Source organism: Pteropus vampyrus, unplaced genomic scaffold, assembly GCF_000151845.1.
Source record: "Pteropus vampyrus isolate Shadow unplaced genomic scaffold, Pvam_2.0 Scaffold9, whole genome shotgun sequence".
In the NCBI taxonomy this organism is placed as follows: Eukaryota; Metazoa; Chordata; class Mammalia; order Chiroptera; family Pteropodidae; genus Pteropus; species Pteropus vampyrus.
The window spans coordinates 17,044,852-17,052,443 of record NW_011888790.1 but is presented as its reverse complement, the minus strand read 5'-3'; the positions used below and the strand labels follow the sequence as shown (position 1 = coordinate 17,052,443).

The following is a 7,592-nucleotide window of genomic DNA, read 5'->3' as shown; positions in this document are numbered from 1 at the left end:
TATTTATTTATCTATCTATCTATCTATTTATTTATTTATTTACACTTACAGCACCTGGTCTTCCTAGGTGGTCTCCCATCCAAGTACTAACTAAGCCCAATTCTGCTTAGCTTCCGAGATCAGACAGGATCAGGCTTGTTCAGGGTAGCATGGTCATAGACTAGAGAAAATTTTAAAGGATCAATATCAGGATCTTAAATAAAAGGAGAATAAAGGGCATAAAAGCAATAAATACAGGCAAATATAATTACACTTTGCCTGTATAAAATCACCACATATATTCCTTGAAGAGTTCAATAAAAATACATTTAAAATCCTGAGCAACAAACACACATAAGTTGGAAAAGTTGAAGTACAGATATGAATTGATGAGATAAATTGAGCACATTTTATAATTTCTATAGTGGCCCCTAAAATAATATGTAGCTATCAAATAGATTGAGATAAAAGAGACAACAAGGGGGTAAAAACTATACCAGTCTAGCTAAGATGGGGTGGGGAGATAAAAAATGTACTGCAGGCTTTCTGTTAACAGTAATGATGAACAAGGTAATGAGAAACAATTATTCTGTTGATAACAAGAAAAAAATGAAATAGAATTATATATGCTCAAGATATTAAAGAACTAAAATAATATTACAGAATAAGAGGGTAAGTTCTAGAAAAAGTGAGATGACCATATCATTAATTCTGGGAAAATATAGCTTGTAGCACCAGGGGGTCAAAATGTGGTCTCCAGGGCTCTCTTCAGAGTAGCAGGCCTAATGAATCCCTATCTTGTTTTTGGTTGAGACCTCCATGTCCTACACAGTAATCCAAGTATAGAATGGCTCCCAAGACACTGAAGCCCAGCTTTAAATAATCTCAATAGCAATATATGTATCCATTTAGCTGCACAGAGATAACTAGTGTTTGTGGTTCCAAACAATGAAAACCTCTGGAAGAAAATAACATCATAGCCTCAAATTTTGTTTTTTTCCGACTTCAAAATAATAAAAAATTAAAGCAAGAAGATTACACCATAAGAAAACCAAGAAAATCAACAGAAAACAGAAACCATCCACAGGGAATCCAGATAATGAAGTTATGAGACACAGAAATTAACAAAACTTTTTTGAACACATTAAATAAAATATAAGTTAAAATTAAAAATTTACACATTATATGTCAAATGCTAATGCTAAAAGAAGCAGCAACAAAATTCTAAAACTGAAAAACTATAATAATTATAAACAAGGCTTTCAAGGATTGGACATTCTGAGAGATTTAGTGAATTAATTAGTCATAATAAAACATCCAGAGTGATGCACAGAGATGCAAAAAAAATATTAAATAATTATGAGTATAATTATGAATATAAGAAAATTGTAGGATGTAAGGAAATTATAGGATATTATATAGAATCTATTCTATATAGAGATGCATATTTATATATAATATATATAAAAATATATATCTATAGATCTCTTTGTATATTTATAGATATATATAAAGAAATGATGTCTCAATTTTTCAACACTGAATAAAGATTGCCAAGTCACAGATTTAAGAAGCACAATGGATTGAATTAGGATGAATACTAAGGTGAATACACAAGTAGGAACATCAGAGTAAAGTGATGAAAACAATAGACAAAAAAAAATGTTCAAAAGGAAAAAAGAAAATTATGTTCCATGGATCAACAATTAGGTTGATAGGTATCAACCTAAGTAATAAAAGAGCTGGAAAAATAGAATATAGTCACAATGCAGAGAATGCATACCAATTGGTGAGTCTATATTTCAAAATATATACACACGTATGTATGTGTGTGTATTTACATTAAAACTATACTTAACCAAATAAAATTTGAAAGAATTCATCTCCAGGAGACCTACACTAGCAGGAATAGCATAGATGAATGATGAAATAAAAACAATGTAAAGGTTTAAAAAAGTGGGTAAATCCAAATGATATTGACTTTATAAAATAACAATGTCATAAGGCATTCCAAACAACCAAAAGAATAGTAAAATAATATGTCACTGGTAATATAGACCTTGTAGAAATATTCTAAGTAAAAGAAAAGAAAAAGATAAATTATGTAAACATTAAACCAGTGATTCTCAAAGTGTGGTCCAGAGAACCCCTCTCTACCTCCTAGAGATGCTTTTAAAGGTCCCATAGAATCAAAACTTCTTTCATAATAATTCTAAGACATTTGTCTTTTTCATCCTCAGTTGTTCAAGAGCATATAGTGGAGTTTTCCAGAGGTTACATGAGGTATGATATTGTAGCAAACTTAGTGCAGAAGAAAATATGGAAATCCAAATGTCTTGTATGAAGCAAAACATTAAACAGATTTGTAAATACGTGTAATAATGACCTTCTCACTATATCTTTTTATTTAAAAAATAGTTTTAATGTATAAAACTGTTATGAATACAAAGGCTTTATGATCTTAAGCTCTGAATAACTTAATAAAAACAATTTTATTTTTTCTAATACAGTAAATATTGATAGATATAACCTACAGAAATGAAAGCTGTTTGAAGGAGGTTCTCAATCACTTTTAAGACTGTTAAAGAGTCCTGAGTCTAAAAGAAAATCTGGTTACATCAGACACAGAAGACTAAGGCAGAAAGCTTCACTTCAGATGAAAAGGGATATTCACAAGTGATAAAATTGTCAATTCAAAAGAAATATGTAACAGGTATAAATTGGTATATGCCAAATAGCATGACCTCAAAAATATTTAAAGCAAAAACAAAAAACAAAAAACTATAGGAATAAAGATGTACAATCTACAATTATCACAAGAGCCATGTACATAATGTTCTCCAATAGAATGCTAACTTGTTCAGTACCCCATTTGATCAACAAGCAGTAGAGTATAATGAAAAATGAATAAACTCCATGGCAGGCAATCCTGAATTTTCATAAACATGCCTATTCCATATTTGAAATAGGCAAGTTTATAGAAACTAGCTGTATGAATATAAACAAGTTACTCAACTTCTTTGAGTTTCTGTTCCTTTATTTGTAGAGTGGGAGTGATTTCACATTATTGATAGAATTAAAAATAATATTTTAAAGTAGCTTATATAACACTTTCACATGTTGGGTACTGAAAATGACAGCTATTATTGTTCCTTAACAATTATCTTCAATAAAAGCAATGAGTTTAACAACTATAACTGTGGTTGATCAAATGAGGCTTCAAAGAGAAATGTTAGAGCTAAACCTTGAAGGAAGAATAGGATATTAACATACACTTGAAAAAGTCTATAAACAATTGATTAAACAGTAATTTGGTCCAGTCAATGCACTTAGATCAAAAGGGGGAATCTAGCTGGAAGTAAAATTAGAATAAATTGCTATCTTTCCTCTTTCAATCTTATAAATTCTTTGCTGTCGCATGAAGGGTGAGAAGTGAGCAAAATAGACTTACAGCAAGCCTTACCTTAGAATACCATTATTCCTCAACATACCTAAGAAAATGATTTTCTCTCAATCAAAATTTCTGATATTTCTTCTATTCCCATCCAAAACAAAAAAAAACAAAACAAAAGAAATACCCCCAAAATATTTAAGTCTCTTTCAAAGAACTTAAATATAATATAGGATTGCTTATATATTCTTGAGTTTACTGCTTCAATATATTCTTTATTACCTCTTTAAAAGTTTCCTAGGTCCAACAGAACAAAACTAAAGCCAAGCATGTTTATCCGTCAAAGGGCCCTTGCCCGTGGCAAAATTAGCATTTGGATATACTTTCTACAAATATCTATTTCAAAGAATTCCTTCCACAGAAATGAGCCAATGGGCTAATAAAGCATTCCTATCATGGGAGTTGGGGGGAACTCTCCTGTAAGAAACAGGCCAACCAAAGATGTTAAATTAGGCTGAAGGTTTTTGCTAAATAAGTGTTGTAAGTACCAACTTCCTTTAGCTGCACAATTGATATGTTTGACAGTTCTGTACATACATGCTAATTTGCATTTGAGATTTTTAACTTTAATGTAAAAGTCCTTCAGGATCATGCATGTTGTACAGAAACAAGGATACTGAAATAGGTATCAGGAAACTTGGCATCTGGCCCCACCTCTGCAAGGAGTTAGATGAAAACTATGTGAGTCTGTGTTTTCATAAACTAAGAAGCCTAGACTGGCAGATCTGTAAAATCCCTTTCAGCTTTGTACTAGGCATTGTATTGCATTTCAAAGCTAAAGAGTAAGCTAGCACCATCTAGTGGAATCCAAATGCATAAGGAATGCAGTTAACATTAATGTATTGTCTAGGTAGAGGGCCAGAGGAAAGAGCAATTAGGGGGATTGTTTTATAAACTATATAAATGTCTAACCAATATACTGTATATGTGAAACTAATAAAAAAAATTTTAAAAAAAGAATTTACTAAGTACATAATAGTAAAAAACATTTCAACATGTAAAATACCCAGAGTTTTATGTTATTTTACTTCATTATTTTTCTAATGTTCTAAAGACAACATTTGGTAGCAAGAATTAACCCAGGGACATTTCCTCTATGAGCCATGACATAGTAATGAAGCTATGTGAAATGCTGAATTCTTTCTGTATCTTTCATACTTATTACACTAGCATTACTTTTCCAGAAAACAGTATGATCTAAAAATAAAGTAGCAGAAAAAAACCAAAAAAACAAAAAACAAAAAACTTCTTATTATCTCTATCTATTTACAATGATATTTTCTAGGAATGTTTTACCTTAAGTTTATAAATAAATTAATTGCTGACATTTAAAAAATATTTTTTCCAGATTAAAGCTTTCCTAAAATAGCAGAGACAGAAGTATAATGAATAAGAAAATAAAAATAATTATTTGTTCTTATATGTTAATATCATACTTATTTTCATGTTTACCAGTATTCAATAAATAAAATATAGCAATTTACCTTAATTTCTTTTTCTCTATATAAATATATAGAACTAAGATAATTTTGGAGAAAGTAAAAATAGTCAATTGTTTTGTCTATCGATGTATTCTCAGCAATATTCCAGTGCTGTGTTCTAGTGCTCGATAAATTCGATCATTAATAAATTTATTAATGAATCAACCTTAAAATCATTTCAATTTTTAGCATAAAGAATTATAATATAGAATTACAAAATAGTGATAATCTTAAATATTAAATGAATATTTATTAGAGAGGCAGTAGAACGAGGCAATTTAAATATTAGGTAATAAGAGTAGTCTGCTGAGTTTCAAATCTTGGCTCTATCATTTAGTAAATGTGAGATCTTAGACAATTTACTTAACCTCTCTGTGCCTCAGTTCTTACCTGGGGTAGGGGAGAGATTTAATAGTACATAACTTAAGATTACATAATAGCGCTTTCATGAAAAGCAAATGAGTTAATGTGTAAAAAGCATATAGAATGCCAGGTGGCAAGCAAAACATGTTATCTATTACTATATTTATTATATTAATTTGTATTTTTTTCTATAAATAAAATTTATAAAATAATTTTGTCATACACCATGAATTTTTTCAAAATTAATTTAGTTTCAAAATATTTCTTATTGAAAATCTATAAAATTCAATATAAAAATGGGAGGAACAAAGAAAACTAGATTATAAATTATAAATCACCTATTTTTCATTTGCTTTGGCTATTAATTAAAAAACTAAATCAAAATTACTAACTCAATATATGAAAGGTTTCCCATAGATCAGTTTTTTAAGCTTTAATGATCATTGTTGCAATGTCTATTCAAGAAATATTTTTCCACATTACTTGTAAGAAACAAAATGTTTTACCAATTTTGTCTGAAATTTACTTATGAGGAATTTTAGGCAAAAAAAGCATAAAATATAATAATGATATCATAATAAACCATAACATTTAAATTGTAATCCATCCAGATTAAACTGTGTTATAAAAGATAGTCATGTAAGTTAAAGAAAAAAATAATAAAGCATTTTAAATTAATAAAAGTATTATAAAATCTCTTGTTTGATTAAAGTAAATCCATCTGTAAAATCATCAACCTAACGTGAACTTAATGGACTTAAAGTAATTATTTTATGAATTCAAAATATGTAAGAATAACTCCAGCCTAAGTCAAAATATTCTATAATCAAAAACTTGCTACCTAAATAAGACCAATTATAGAAAATAATATAAAAATATACACAGTATTCTTTAAATTACTATAAAATTTATATGACCCTATATACTCCAGTATAATAGTTTATTTTTTTACTATATTTGGCCAGAGAATAATTTTACCTCAATATATAGTATACCTTAGAAGTAATATTTTGAATTATATTTTTAATTTATATTTCAGTTACAGTTAATCATAAAAAAAATCCCTTTCCTTGGCCATAGCGCACAATATATTTATATTTTAAAAGCAATAACAAAAATATATTAACTTTGTAACTTTCATTTACAGTATTAAATTTTAAACTATTACATTAAAAAAGTATGTTTCACATTGTGTTTCTATTCCAACATTTAAACAATTTATAATTAGGATGGAAAACATTCAGCATAAATAATTTCAAATGAATTGCCTTAAAGAAATTGACATAGTTGCTATTTTCATTCATTTAAATCAAAGAAAGTCAAATAAAAATCTACATTTTCTAATAAAAATAATTAGAGCTAACATTACATATTAACTACTGTAATAACTATAGCTTAGTAAAAATTAGAAACAAATTAAGCTAGAAACTACACATGTAAAACATGTGGTATTGCTTCCAATTTTATTTCACCTCTTTAAGAAATACAGCATGGAATAGTAAGTTATTAACTTATAAACACAAATCTATCTTTGTGCCCCTTCGTAAGAGTTCTTAGCATCAATTTATCATTGAAAGACAAAATCTATGCTTTTCACTTAGCTTAACCAGAATCTCTGTAAGCAGTTCCTGAAGATGAAAAACAGACTCCAACTGATTTTCAGAAAATCTACTTTTTCATGTATACTCTTCTCACACTCAATAAATACAGTATTTTCATTGTACTGAACAGACAGCAAAGATGTCTTTTACCATGTTTGTTCTGTACTACATAGAGATACCCCAGGTACATCAATTAATACGATGGCAGTTTTCACATAAATCTTGCAGATATCCTATCCCAGGAAATCCACTGGCTACAAAAAATCCCATACAGCGCTGCTGGCAATGAAAATGAAGTGAATGAGAGTTCAACCATTTCATCTTACAAACAGCCTTTTTCTTTTCTTTTTTTTTTTTTAAAAACTTGCTTCAGTGTGTGCCAATATAGTAACATACATTATCAATGCACTTGCCTTCATTCCAACAACAACAAAATTATTTCTATAGGTATTTGAAACTAAAATTCTAAAATAAAAAATGTGTATCAAAAGTATCGGTATTTCCATATGGGAAAAGTTAATGCAGACACATTGGCAAATAAATACATTAAAGAATATTGTACATTATATTTTCAAAAGTGTGCTTTGAAATGTTTGCAAAACAAAAGCTTGCTTTGTGCAAGCAACTGTATTTTTCCCGTATTTAAAAGAAAATGAGAGCTGATTGTGACTGCCTAGATCCTACTCTCCCCATACTTCCTCCAGATTCATAAAGAGC

At 28.8% G+C, this 7,592-nt stretch overlaps 1 protein-coding gene and 1 pseudogene across 2 annotated transcripts in view; both read right to left on the bottom strand.

Moving 5' to 3' along the window:
• Positions 1 to 7,592, bottom strand: part of LRRIQ1 (leucine rich repeats and IQ motif containing 1) — a 186,439-nt gene that overhangs the window by 140,703 nt on the left and 38,144 nt on the right. The gene's annotated exons all lie outside the window — the stretch shown is intronic.
• LOC111730177 lies at positions 43 to 161 on the bottom strand (annotated as a pseudogene).